This window comes from Vollenhovia emeryi, unplaced genomic scaffold (genome assembly GCF_000949405.1).
Source record: "Vollenhovia emeryi isolate VEMERY1.0 unplaced genomic scaffold, V.emery_V1.0 DF939133.1, whole genome shotgun sequence".
Classification (NCBI taxonomy): Eukaryota; Metazoa; Arthropoda; class Insecta; order Hymenoptera; family Formicidae; genus Vollenhovia; species Vollenhovia emeryi.
The window spans coordinates 2,660,624-2,675,204 of record NW_011967233.1 but is presented as its reverse complement, the minus strand read 5'-3'; the positions used below and the strand labels follow the sequence as shown (position 1 = coordinate 2,675,204).

The following is a 14,581-nucleotide window of genomic DNA, read 5'->3' as shown; positions in this document are numbered from 1 at the left end:
AGTACATTCTCTCGTTTTTACTTCTTGCGCCATTCGCGCGCGCAAAAAAAATGGAATATAACCGCATAGCGATTTAATTTAATGTCCGCAGATTATCGTAGATACATCACGTTTGTTACTCTAGGAAACGTTTCAGAAAATAAGATGATACACCCCTGATAATTTTAATAACCATTAAAGAATAAATTAGTCACGTTAGATAATATCATATTTCTTCATTATTCTTCACGAAAGTTGTAATAATCCTCGATACTGTGGCTAACGCGATAAGAACGTCGACGAAAATTGCAAGCCCTCTTCGATACTATCGACAGGAAACTTTCCGATCGCCGCTTAAGATGCTAGAAGTACTCCGATACTTTGTACTAAGTACTCGGGAAGATACTTGCGAATCGCGTTGCACGTGCCTTCCCTTTCGCCACCGGAATTTCGCCGCACCTTACCGCAGTCTCGATAAAATTTGCTTGTATTCTTTTATTTTCCCCGCCACCGGCCGGCTACGGTTCGAGGTTTTCCTCTCGCGAATATATTAATCCTTTTCCAACGATCAATTCCTTCACGGACTTCTTTGTGTTTTTCAATTCAGTAAACAACGCAAAGTTACAAATGGCATATAATATCTGCCTCTTTTTTTATATAAAAATAAAACGTTTAACACAATCGATGAAGCAGAAAGAACCTTTTAAAGAACCAATTTCTCGCGCATCAAATCATGATTTCAAACATGTACTGACTCATATTAAAAAGAATGTGTAAAATCGATTCGAGCAGACTGTACTTTTGGGCCAAATATCTATGCGTATGTGTTCATATATTAATGACTGGAAAAGAATATGTAATATTTTACATATATCGTACAATATATGTAGCGATACGTGATACAATTGATAAAAACTGCGGTATAATATAAATTGGTGTGTAACATTCATGTCGGACACAAAACTGTCGCTATTAGTACGTTTTTGCAGAATGGTGTTTCAATTTAATCACGCTGCAAGTCGAACAGATAGCCTTCGGAACGCCGATAACCTGTCCGCCTTGATAACTGTGGGAAAATCAACACCCTCACGTGGTGCCCTTTGCTCGCGAACACCACGCGAATACACGTACGCGAAATGTGGATACAGGATGATCGAAAAGTCACGAGACTGAAATATATATACGTGGTACGGCACAGGTGGCGGCAGCTATTCACAAAAGTGCATAAAAAACCATTATTAACTGTTGTTACGGACATCTCGTTGCATAACAAATCAAATGTGATTTAGTAATTGTCTCGTGTTTCTCGCTGGCACTACAATGTCGGAATAAAAAAGTTATAGTTTAGAGGTGGACCGCGCGCGAAATATAAATAATTTTATTTTGTATAGTATAGTGTCTTTTATAGAATGTACTACAAAGATCTATTCGCGCTATCTCTCATAAAACACTGGCAGGATTAAAATATGTTGTCATATTCAACAACCGTGACAATTACGACAATGGAATATTTGATATTGCGTGATATGACATGTGCAATATTAAAGTAATAAAGCTAAAATCACCGTAATAACTGTAGGTTGCGCATGTAACTTTTCGATCATTCCGCGCGTTGACTATCACATAGGCGAAAACATTGGTGGCTTTCGGTCAAGGCCCGTCAATCGGCGCGCTTTTATCTATTACCATCGATAGCTTCAAGTTCGTTCCTTTCGTGTCGACGATTACGGCGTCGTTCCGCGCCTAATCGCCATCGCGAATCGCCAGCTCCGTATTACGATACGGGCGCCGGCACTAGCGAAAGAGCCCTCCCAAAAGTGTAATAATGACAAATTGATACTGCACCGAAACGCCGTGCGGATCGCAAAAGTCGTTTCGCCGATCTATCGTCGTCCGGCATGCGGATTTACTATTTATTCCGTTTTAATCGCTTTCGCATCGTTGTCCCGTGTTTCGAAATAGTCCGAACAAATCGCTCGCGATAATTGCCAATCGACAAAAAAAAATCCACCGAGACGCACTGTGCAGAGTTCGTGACGCGAATAAATGGATAGATCCGACTTCGCGTATTTTTGGCGGTCGTTAAACGCGACGCTGGATGAAATCGAGGATTAGTTCGGGAAAAGCTGTAACTGCGTTGGCATAAATTCAATTCCGCAATCATTGATCGCGCATTCGTTGTGAGCGCATCGAAAAGACAAACTTTGCGATAAGTTGTAGCACGAAGCTTTCGAGTTTTCCAGGTGCATGCTCGTTGAATTCAATGAATTTCAACGTTGCAGAATCAGGAAAGAGCATAAAATCGCGCTGAGTATTTTTGACTCAACATTAGAAAATTTCAAAATTTGAGGATTCCGAGACATAGCATACTATTTTAATTATTGTCTAAACATTTAAAGACCTGTCTTTAAATTAAATTCCTCTGTACTATATGATTTAAAAACGTGAAGATAAATGCCCAAAAATAGATACGTACACAGCGCGCTAGTCAATTATTTATAGTCTCTAACAAGTAATAGTCGTAATCTTATGATAAATCTTTTTTCACGGTGACTCAAGAAAATTTAGCAAGGAAAATACTATTAGTGAAGGGTTACGGTGGGCGGTGGTGGAAGGGAGAGACGATAGTCGTAGAATCGAGTTTGCGAGTCGCGAGGCTTGCAAGCGCGGTCTGTTGGCCTGGATGTGTCTTGCAAGCTCAGTGCCCCGTGACTCGCAATCCCAGACGGACGCAATCTCGCTGTAACTCGGTAAGAATGCACCTCGTACGTCGAAGGCACTGTCAAATTTTCTGCGTTTCTTGCAATGTTTCACGCATTTCGACCGAAAAACACAGCAAACTTAGCTTCTTGAATCCTTAACTTTCCAACGCGTTTCTAACACACTGTACATTTGGATTCTGCGGTCCTCGGATCCCCGGAAGCTCTTAAATTTTCAATCTTCTGGATGTTTAAATCATTAAATTCTAGAATTTTTTTATTCTCGTACTTTCAGGATGTTGAAACAACGTATTTAAAAAAATTATAGAGGTTTTAAATTTCAAAATTTTTATATCCTAAAAAGTATTGACATCGCAAATTTTTAAGTATTTAAGCCACTGAACTTCAGAACTTGTAACTTTTTGAATCTTTTTCAATCACATTTATGTCGTGTCTTCTTTTTTTTCTTTCACGCAACTCGCGGAATGAAGGGATTATAGTAGCCCGCGAGGCATAATAATTGCATGTAATCTTTCTTTATCATATATGCATAAAAATGTACAAAATTGTTCTTTCACACGTCACTATTATATCTCACAAAGCAGCAAGTTTCTCGCCAACATTAAATGCAATATAAGCATCTTGTGTTTGTAGTAATAATGCTCATAATAATTTTCTGATTCGAGATATGCAAATTATCAAATACTTGTGAAAATAAATAATAGAACATTGCGGCGTGGCGATACTGTTTGAAATCATATAAAAAATAAATCGTTTCATTATCGCCATTATTACGCGCGTATAATTTCACAAATAAATTTCAACGGGTTCTCTCGTTCGCGTTCAATTAATATCTCTCTTTCCTCCGACAATTAAGCGAGGCATTTTATTGTGCGTATCAACGATCGGTTAGCGGGATAAAGTGTAAATGATAAACGCGCGGTAACGAATACGATCGAAAAAATATTTAAAAGTGTTATCTCTCTCTCCCTCTCTCTAACAATAAAAAATTAAATAATATAATAGTGTAAAACAGTAGTAGATTCTGCATACGTTGCAGGCAATAATGAGTCACGCGATAGGGAAAAATTTATAGCGATTGCCTGTTAAAAGAAGGGCGGCCAATAATGTCGGCGTTGATTACACTCAAGTTGATATTGGTTCAGTGCGAAAAAGCGAAATCAGTCCCGCCACGTTTCGTTTTGAGGCCGATCCCATCGGCCCATCAGCGGCCGGACGTAAAATCGTTAAGTGGGTCGAGCAAGAAAGTTCGTCCGAGGCATTTCTACTTGCCGCCGACTGTTTAGGGGTAAATTAAATTCAGCGGGGCGGGCGACGGGAGATAGACACGTTGCAAAAACTTTGCCGCTCGCGTTTCCTATTGAGCGAAATGCCTCTCGTTAGGCAACGATCGGGGAATAAAAAACAAAAATTAAGGAGATGTCTTTAAATCTTTTCAACGTGTATCATCGTCATAAAAATAGACTGTTCACCACGCAGCGTGTGCCCCGAGTAAGAATTGCGCGTGGTGTAGTTTAAATGCGGAACTTGGGGAAACTTTTGCATACCTATAAATTTTGCAGACATTTATTCGATAGGAATGTTGACGTAAAAACATTCCTCGCGCAAGCCCCCGTATTGTTTCTTGCTGCAACGCTATATCGCGACGATCAAAACTGCTGGCCCCGATATTTCATCGGAATTAATCGTTGCGATAATGGACTGTTCGACACGCGTCGTGTGTAAAATGCGCGGCGCCTCGTAATTGCGATCGATATATCGGCAGCGCTTGTGAAAAATCGGGGACGCGGCGAGGTCCCGACTTGAAAAAGAGCCGGAAGTCATCATGAAATATCGCGTCGCGGATTAAATGTGTGTTAACAGCAGCGCGGCGCTGCTCGGTAATCGATCCCGACGCGGATTCATCATTGAAACGCGCATCTATAATCGATGGACGCATTAACCCACTCGAGTCAGCTGCCCAATGTACCCGTCAAGCGTGATTGATCGGATATAAAGCTTCATCCGTAATCATCAAACAATACAGCCCAAGTGAAACGCATCGCGAGTGTAACTGACGGATGAGAAATAATGTTGTAGCGATCTGCGCGCGGATGTTAATGCTTTTACGCTGAAATTAAAGGCGAGATCTACGAGCAGTCGTAAGAAAAAAAATGTGTCGAATATAAAGATAATTTAAAGACTGTCACAATTTTCACGTTAGTTATCTGCTTCTAACTTGAAAACTATCGGTACCTTCATACGACAACATCAGTCTTATTTTAGTGTATAATGAAACGAAACTCAATTCATGCGCAACAGTTATCTTTCACCAAAAACAAATGCAAATATGTTGAATTTAATTTTTCATTTTTTACGTGAAATTTTGGCAACTTCTCTCTGTCGGGTCGTTTTGGAACGAGCAAAAATGCAGCCGACGAGAAAGAATATCACGGCGTTACCTCGCCCATGTCGGCAAAAGGATACGTACGATTCGGCTTTGCAGCAGCCTGTATCGTCGGATATTAGCGGCGATGGCGCGGTATCACGGTGGTATGATCTCGTGAATCCGAACGATAAAACGCGATGGCGTTTTGCACACAGGTACGTCCGCGCGATCGGGCATACGTATGTACACGCGAAACAGACACCCAAGCCCGTGGTCTGACGAGGCGCAGAAGGTGTTGCACGCAACGCGTATAAATAAACAGCTGTCCCGATATCTATATCTGTGTGCACAAATTTTTCAAGAGAGAAACGTTCGAGTCATCCGCAGTCTCTGTGTGCAGCCTGCAAAACCATCAAACGCGGAATAAATAGTTACCTCTACGTTGTTTAATGTAGTCGATTTTATATCATTCAATTCAATATTATGTCATTTGTAAAATTTAGAATTTGTTTCATTTTCGGATCTAGGAATAAAAAGCTTCGAAAGTTGACTCTTTTCCCCGCGTGTAGAACTGCCCAGAACTTTTTTAAATATCAATATTACGAAAGTTGTTAAGTTTTGATGTTCTAAAGTCTCTGAATCGTACGATTTTCTCGCGCGCGTTTTAGATCTTCAGATTTATTGTATCTGATTATAGATGCTGTAACTTAATTCTCCTTTAAATACAATACTATGCCTGTGGTATCTAGGTATCTCTATATTCTCATATACTCGCACCGGCTCTGGTTTGACAATGAGACAATGCAGATATAGCATCATATTCCGCAGAAGATTGAAATACCGCTGGTTAGTATCCGTTTGCGAAATATGGTACACCAGCCAGTTGATACAAAAGCTACATATCTTCATAATTTATAACTAAAAACTTTAGATTTGATCGCACAATTGGATCTCAAAGATTTTTATTTTCGACATTTTTGCTATGTAAAATCTTCGAATTTGAAAAGAATTATAATAATATTGAATTCTTACGATTTCACATATAACGGACCAACCGATGTGCCCTGCGAGAATGACGAGCTTGATGTGCCGTGAAATGACACATTGAATATTGGTCTACTCTAAAGGAAGGTTGCAGGATCTTCCATTGATACGCAAGACTGAATTTCGTAGTTCCCGACAACACGCACACTTGTGCTGCTGTCTATACCAGAATTCAAGGAGACGCGCTTGATCGCAAAAATTATCGATAAATAAAATTCGATCGCATGGTTTATTATGCGCTAAATCGATCACAAATTTCATCCTATCACTGTTTTGTTGTAAAAAAGATTAGGATGAGTAGTTTAAAGAATTAATGCTAAAAGAGAGAAAATATTATATATAGATTAACGAAATAAAAAAGATAATAAATGTTAAAAGGAAAATTAAAGTAGTTAAAAGGAGTTAGAGAAAAGGAAAATACAAAATTGCTATAGTATTTGGAATGTTAATTAACATTATTCTTGTTTCGCGGTGATATACATTTTAGTATTGGAGAGAATGTAAAATAGGATAAAGTTCAATGTTATAATTAAATACTTACTAAATTATAAATTTAATATTAATTATATATTTCATTTTAAATTTGTAAAATTACTCGTTAAAAAATCAGCGGTATGTGTTAAATAAAAGACATGGCAAACAATAAGCTCAGATTAAAGCAGAAAAGAATATTGATGCGCATATTACGTAACAGATGAATATAATTTTATTAACGTCATTATGAATCGACAGCCTTTCGCTATTTACAGGGGGGGGGGGGATAAAGAGAATTGAAGATGATGAAGAGGCAGAATTAAAATTAAAACCATAAAAGCCATAAAGTTAAAGCTATGTAAAAGCTCAGAGCAGAAAATAACGAAAATGGCAACTAATAGAATTAGTGGCCATTTCCTCGTAAGAGTCGAAGGGATTGTAAAAGGATGCGGTAGAAGACAGGACGGGAAGGGAAGTAAAGAAGGTTCGATTAAATTTTGTTTATCATTACGATAACCAATGATTCGCGAGAATGATCAAGAAATCTATGAAATATACATATACAAAAATATATAACAATACATATAAAAATATATAAAAGTTGTTCTTAACTGCCAAGATAATTTTTTGTGACTTTGATAAAGAAATCAAAATCTGCTATTAACTGAATATTAATAAATTATAATTCTCTCTCTCTCTCTCTCATATTGATATTTAAAAAATAATCTATTAAGAATTGTTTTATGACTTATCACCAAAAAAGAGAAAATATACTATTAGATACATTGCATTTATCTTTCTTTCTGTTTAATCGTAAAATAGATTTTTAGTTTAATCGTACTCACATCTTCTACAAGGTCAATTAAAAGGAACGACATGCTGAATAAAACTATAAGGTCGCACAAGACCGACCTCGCCAGATGCGAAACGAGTGTATGCATTTATCAGTAACTTCCAACTCATTCGCGCTCGCTCGAGGAACTAATTAACTACTTTTCGCGAGGGGAAGGCTTTTCCAAGCGGCGATCAGAGTTTTATCTACGAGCGCGTGTCTCGCGCATTCGCACTTCCATTATCACGTATGCGAATGCTTGCGCAGACAAATGCAATAACGGATATGCGGGTAACGAAGCGAATGTACCGAAGTGTATCCCGCGAAAGGGGTAGGAGTTCGATGCACATGTTTTGTTGCACAATTAATTATATCTATTAGCGAATCGTGCCCGCGTCAATAAACGCCGACCGAGCGCAGGTATAATTAAATTCGTGAGCCAACAACAATACTACCTCTGACGCGTGCCTAAACGTCGATACATTATAACGTACTAATGTCGTCCGGAAATTGTCACGCGGCCTGTCATCGGTTTCGAGATCCCAGGCGTTTCTCCCAGCACGAGAAAGTCTCGCGACACATGAGAAACTTGTACTTTGTCCCATCTATTCTGTTAAACAAATTTTCGTTCAATAAAAATTTATTTCCACGTTTTTTTCCCATTTATCTTCTTCCGTCGTCTATTTTTAAATTTGACACACGTATACAACAGGCATTTTTCTTTTCCCAGAATAAACGTTTATCTAGGACAAACGTTATAAAATACAAGATCGATCGTAATTTGATCAGTGATAGAGAAAACGTTATTTGTAGGCAAATTTGTGCAAGGCAAATGCTAAAGACGAGGACCGGTTTTACGTATTTTTAGAGAGATCGTTCGAAACAACAGTAATTTTCAATCGATCCGGTTAATCCGTAATTGAAATTATGGAAATTGTACCTAATTGAAAATTCATAACAGTAATGCAAACTTCTATTCATCATCCATTTGTAATGTCTAGCATCATATTAATACGTTGCGAAATTTCAGGTTTCTAATTTTATTTTAGATGCAGTATATCAATCTCTCTCGCGGTAACGAAGCGAAATATCCCGAAAAAATTAATTAACAAGACATGTATCTTTCTCCCGTGAATATCGCACCACGCATGGACAGATATGAACGTTATATGTATTCTCTATGTTCCTACGCTAATACTTGTCCAACGACAAGTTCGCGTTGGAAACGTGCACTGTTTAAAAAATAATAATGTTTGTTGCACACGACTGATGTAAAATACGAGTTGAATAGAACGTTACGTCCTTTTAGACTACAAGTGACATTTTACATCACAAAACTTGAGTATATTTTACTTCCAATTATGAATACGAGACGGGACTATTTGAAAATTTTCTACCGGTAACTTTTAATTAACGTGAGCATGTGTTAATATTTCACACTGTATTAGTTTTCTCACTACGAGGAAAAATGCCTCAAATGCATTTTATAAAATCTCCCATTTCAGATTTCTTTTTATCTCCTATCAAAGAAATTTTATACAAAATGTATCATATTTGTAATTAAAAATTAACGAAGAATTTTATGAAAATTGGCTCGAAAGAAATTGGCGTATGACAGGTGAAGTCCTTTATGAAGCACGCACGCGTACGCACACGTTCTCTTGAGTTGTCGCGAGCACAAAAGACTAATTTAACAGCGTAGGCAAATTTTTTCCCAGAGAACGTATCTACGGAAAAAAGGCTAGAAAATTTTCATCTGATCACGGAGATCGCTAAACTTTGTAAAAGTTTCCTATAGTAGTCTTTTATGCATATGTGGCGTGCGCGTGTAGGTGTCCGTTCGTTCCTCGGGTGGAGCGGTGCATGCGCTAAATGATGGCCTTCGGCAAATAGAGACGGCCGAATGCCGATCGAATTGAATTTGCGATTCAGTCGCGATCGCGTAATGACCAGGGCGGTAATCGAAAACGCGCTCGGGGTCGAATTAAAGCTCCGCCGAGTGAGAGAGGGCTGAAGAAAGACGAGGGGGGGGGGGGCACACAGAGAGGGTGAACTCTATCGATCAATCAGCCATAAGTAATGCGGAGCTTTTGATGGCTTACCGTTTCATTGCGGACGGAAAGAGCCGACCAGCATGCTATCACATGGAATGCGACTTTAGTCGCATTAAACGTCAATGCCTAATGACGATAATTGTTGATCGATGGTGCACTCGATGGATTGTTTTAGTCCTGCGAGGATAATTCCGGCATTATGTACCGGCATTGCTTTGTCAAATGATTAGGACCAATCGTATCAATTAATTACCTGTCCCCGTGTAAAAAGTCGATCAATTTTATAAATCGACGTCATCAGATTCTGTTATCGCGGTATGTAATTTAAACAACAAGAAATGATATAACACAAAATTATGAAAGATTAATATCGCAGGTGCACGGGTTTTGGCTGCTTGCAGCGATATCAGCTGGATGTAACAGTGGAATATAACGGATGAATATAATTATGCTCCGCGAATATTGTATGTTAAAAGTATTTCATTACAAACGATCGTAACGCAAAGCCGCGTGACATTTGCGTTTATTCCTCGATTACTGCTATGTTATTGATAACATACGAAATTTCTCGCATTTGCATTGTAAATGCATGAACAGAGTCATTTTCTGTGTCCGCGAGCTATATCTATATAAAAGAAATAATTGAACGGATTCGCATTGTACGGGGCATTACGTGGCTCGCCATATACTATTCTGATTTATTCCAAATAATTGGCTCGTTACATCTTCAAAGTAGCAACCTGTTTATATTATTATTCGCTCGTTTATATATTGGATATCATTCTTTTCTCTCATTTAAACGCTAAAAATAAACCATAAAGTATGCCACAAAAATATCCGAACGTGTTTCTCACAAAGATTACTAAAATGCAGTGATTTACATGATATGAATGATTAAAGAATTAATCACACGCTGTTCAACTACACTTGTCAACTAACAAAACTAACTTGAAAATTTGGCTATTTTCCTAAAAAGTTTCCTATCGAAATTATGTCGCACCCAAATTCGGCGACCTCGTACAACTAATATGAACGCAAGTAGAGCATACAGGAAACGTTGACCCAGGTCAGTTAACCCTGGGAGATCCCTTTACAACCTTTTGCACGTAGGGCTATCGAGGGTGATCGGAAGTGTCTTTATCGCGAGCATGCTGCTCGTTGAAGCTTATAACTCGCACCTTTATCATTCTCACCGCTCGAAGCCGGAAGCCCTTTGTCTCTTTGTCCTCCCTTGCCTTTCTCTTCGTTTGCTCACTGACGAAGCGATGCGTAAATCGTATTTTTAAAACCAGATTGTTGCTCCCCAAAATATCTTTTCTTTGCTCGTCAAAATGGCTGTCTGGTCCTTATGTCGGGCTTAGGTCTTTTTTTTTACACATTTTTGGCAAATACAATGTTAAGTTGTTAAACAAATTCTCAATCTGAACATTTGTAAGTAGTCTGTCATAAGAAAATCAAGAAAATTCTTCAGAAGCATTATTTTGAGCAGTCTGTTTTTTTATATAATAAGATAAGACGACAAACTTTTATTGCACGTAATAGGCGCGAAGAACACGCCCAGTATTTCCTCTTAATAATGCAGGGATCAAAGAGTAAAAAGTAAGGATTGCAGATCGTTCAACACGATTCCTTTTCTCGCGATCGACATTACGTTTTCCCGGCATTGGGGCTGCAGGATCGATTCTTATTCCGATGGCGTAATATTCGTCAGGCACGAGAGAATCGGCCGCGTTACACGGCGCAGCGTCGACTTTCGTTTACGCGGAAACTAGCTGCCCCTCGTCTCATTTTCAGTGCTCAGGCGGCAAGGGGGAGACGGAGGGTACTCGAAAAGTTTAAGGCTCGTAATAAATGGCTCTCGGCGCCCCTCGTCCGCCGCGCCGGGGCCCGGCGCGCCCGGATATCATTAATTAACAGTAATTAACGCGCGCGCCGACCCCCTTCGACAAAGTTTCCGCCGACAGTCGCGCGTCTTGTCGATGAGGGATGAAATCCGCACGCGAACTGTTCCGATGAGTTTGGCGAGCTATGCATTGAGAAACATTGTCGACGGGCGGAAATCACGTGTAACGACTGAGCCGGGATACACTGTTCTTACATTTTGTACAACACCGCACGCGCTCAGTGAAAATAACGCGTCATATTTCACGAATCTGACGCGAGGAAAAGTACCCGTCGCCGGGAAAACTATTACGCGCGCGCGCGAAAGTTTAAACATAAAAATACATTTCACGCTCGATTAATGTCAATGAGAAGTAATGGGCGCGCGGGGTTGATCGTCCTGTTAAAGTAAACTTAAGCAACGGGACGGTTGTTCTGGATGTCGGCGAGATTGGACGTCATCGATTAGCGATAATTCAATGTGGGACATTAATTTTCATTAACTATCGGATATCGAACTTTGCTACCATGTTATGCGACCCTCAGATATTCTCGAAGGAGCCTGCACCGCATCGATTTTCCCCTGAGAGATCCAGTGTCCTCAATGAGGAGATAACAGCAAGTTTAAAGAGACTCGCGAGCTGAACGAAAATAAACTACATATCGTCTCTCTTATACCAAAGTCATGAATAATAGTTCAATAATTGAATGGTTGAATTAAAGTCTGAGGTGGAAACTGACTTTAGTTTCAACCAATTAACTATTTTACTAGTTTGTGAAAATTTGCGCATTCATGGTTTTGGCAGGAAAGAGACGATATATACAATAATTATCACGAGTGCTCTTGCGTATTAATCATGTATAATAATTGTATTGTAAATTGTAAAATGCTCATTATATTATCGCAACGTTATTTTGTTATTATTAACTCATTTTTAATTAACGAATAAAACGCAACGCCTAAAATTTTATATATTTTTAAATAACGAGTTTAATGTGCTTCTTTTGCTGTCAAGATTGCAAAATAGTTAGATGTCTCTCTCTCTTCCGTAGAAAATTTCTCCGCATTTTAAGTGAATTATGCTAACGAAGTCCATTAAAACACAACAAGTTGGTATCTGGGCGGCGAATTAAATTAGCTCTAAATAATTTGCCGAGTAACAAATTCTAAATTCATCTTCCGCGCCTTTAAATTCATCCACGAAGCAATCGCGAAATGTGCATCGTTGATGTCGAATCGTCATTGCGTGACGCGAACGGTTTGCAACGCAGGAAGAAAATGCACGGCGTTCTACATTTCGCGTAATATTCCTTTGCGATTTTTACATCCTTCTCGCGGCATTACCGAGAAGCGAAACGAGAACTTCGGCAATTGGTGAACGCCTAATTCGGCGCGATGGCGTAACAATTCTTGCGAATTTCATTGTCATAACTGCTCCTTGAACCCGCGCGAGCGTTCTGCTCGTTTCTCGCGAACGAGGCCAGCAATCGCAACACAGTATTTTTCGTTTGTCTGCAAATTTCTTTCTAACGTAATTTACGCCGTCGTAATGGCCGTCGTTCCGATAAGCGGTCGCATCTTCAGGTCAAGGAAAATGGACGACGGAACTTTTTTCGAGAAAAAGAGGTTGCACCTACGCAGTCGGTCGTAAACTGTTTAAAAAGTCGGGCAACCGTACAATTCTTTTAGGGACTATCGTTCTTAAAGGAAGACAGAAATCTACAACCTACGATTAAGATACGAGAAAAATAATGGGATTGTGAATAAAAAAAAAGGGATTGAATTAAATTATCGCCCAGAACAACGAAACGAGAGATAGGTATACGCCGGAAAACAGAAAGAGATAGAAAATTTTACTTTTACATCGACAGAAAATACAAAACAGTGGAAACTTAAAATTTATTTGATTTCCGCATGACTATTCCGCAAAGTAGCACAACACTCTGTCATCTGTTCCGAGTTCTTTGTCTATTGTCTGCTGAAGAAAAGGGTGAGAACAAGCCCCAGTTTTTTTCGCATTCGATTTTGGTCACGAAGTAGGTACCAAATGAAAGGTCTCGTCAACATGATCGCGGATATGTCAGTCTCACAGTGTGTACGTATTTAACGTTCCAGAGATATCGGGTTCCAAAAATTCCCAGGACGTAAGCGATGAAGCCGTCTGGACAGACACCAACCATTTGTTTGGAATGGAATGGAACCTTTGGAGCCCGATATCTCTGGAACGTTAAGTAGGTACACTCCGAGACTGACATATCTGTAATCAGCTTGACGAGATTCGACCTTCCGTTTGGCACCTACTTTGCGACCAATATCAAGTGCGAAAAAAATGGGGCCAATTGCCTATGGACTCTCGCTCTTTGAGAAAATTTATCTCCTACTCAGATCGTTCACATAATTGAATCCACGAAGACCCGTGTGGCGTATATCGTGGATCGCGTTGTCGCATCGAGTGCGACGGGAGAGAAAGAGGAAGATCGCGTGGAAGAAGCGCGGGGGAAAAGGGAAGAGAAAAACGGACAGGTCTCGGGGAAGCAACGCGAGAAAGTGTTTTCACCTGGCGAACGTGACTGTGTGAGGCCGCGATCGCCGTTAAGCCGATTTACGGGCGCACGTGCGAGAGTTCCGCGGGCGCGCTGAGACGGATAATGACGTTAAGAGGATCGACAGGAGCTTCCGCACTCACGTGTCGTGTACGCGAGATCTCCTCATGTTCGTCTTCGTCGCCGTGAGACACTTGACGTTCGCGTGCGTCGTGTCGCTTCGCGCCGCGACTCGCCGGCGACACGCTTCGAAGCGAGATGCATCCGCGATAAGAATCGACGCGTCGCGGCTCTCGCGGATGATAACGTCGTCGTCAATGCGCACGGGATTCTTTATCTCTCTCTTTCTTCCGCCCAAATCTAAATACGTAACGAGCCGGTGAATTTTTCACGGTAGCATAACCGACATCTTGGCTGACAATCGCGTCAAGAATGAAACAGTGTGTCGATTTGGTGGTTTTAATAACGAGATAATGGTAATTTTTATGGTGTTGTGTTCTTTTTGTCACAACGGTGGTCACCTGCAGTTTGTCATATTGTGTGACATGAATTTTGATTTGTAAAGCTCACTTTGGACGATCTATAATTCGCATCAGATTTCAAGGAATGGAAATCCAACACATTTTTTACTCATAATTTATGCCATACATGTTAATATGTCGAGTTTTTATATACAGGGTGGGCC

The 14,581-nt window shown here is 39.9% G+C and overlaps 1 protein-coding gene across 1 annotated transcript in view; it reads left to right on the top strand.

The window, feature by feature from the left end:
* Nucleotides 1-14,581, top strand: part of LOC105567951 — a 38,957-nt gene that overhangs the window by 10,521 nt on the left and 13,855 nt on the right. The gene's annotated exons all lie outside the window — the stretch shown is intronic.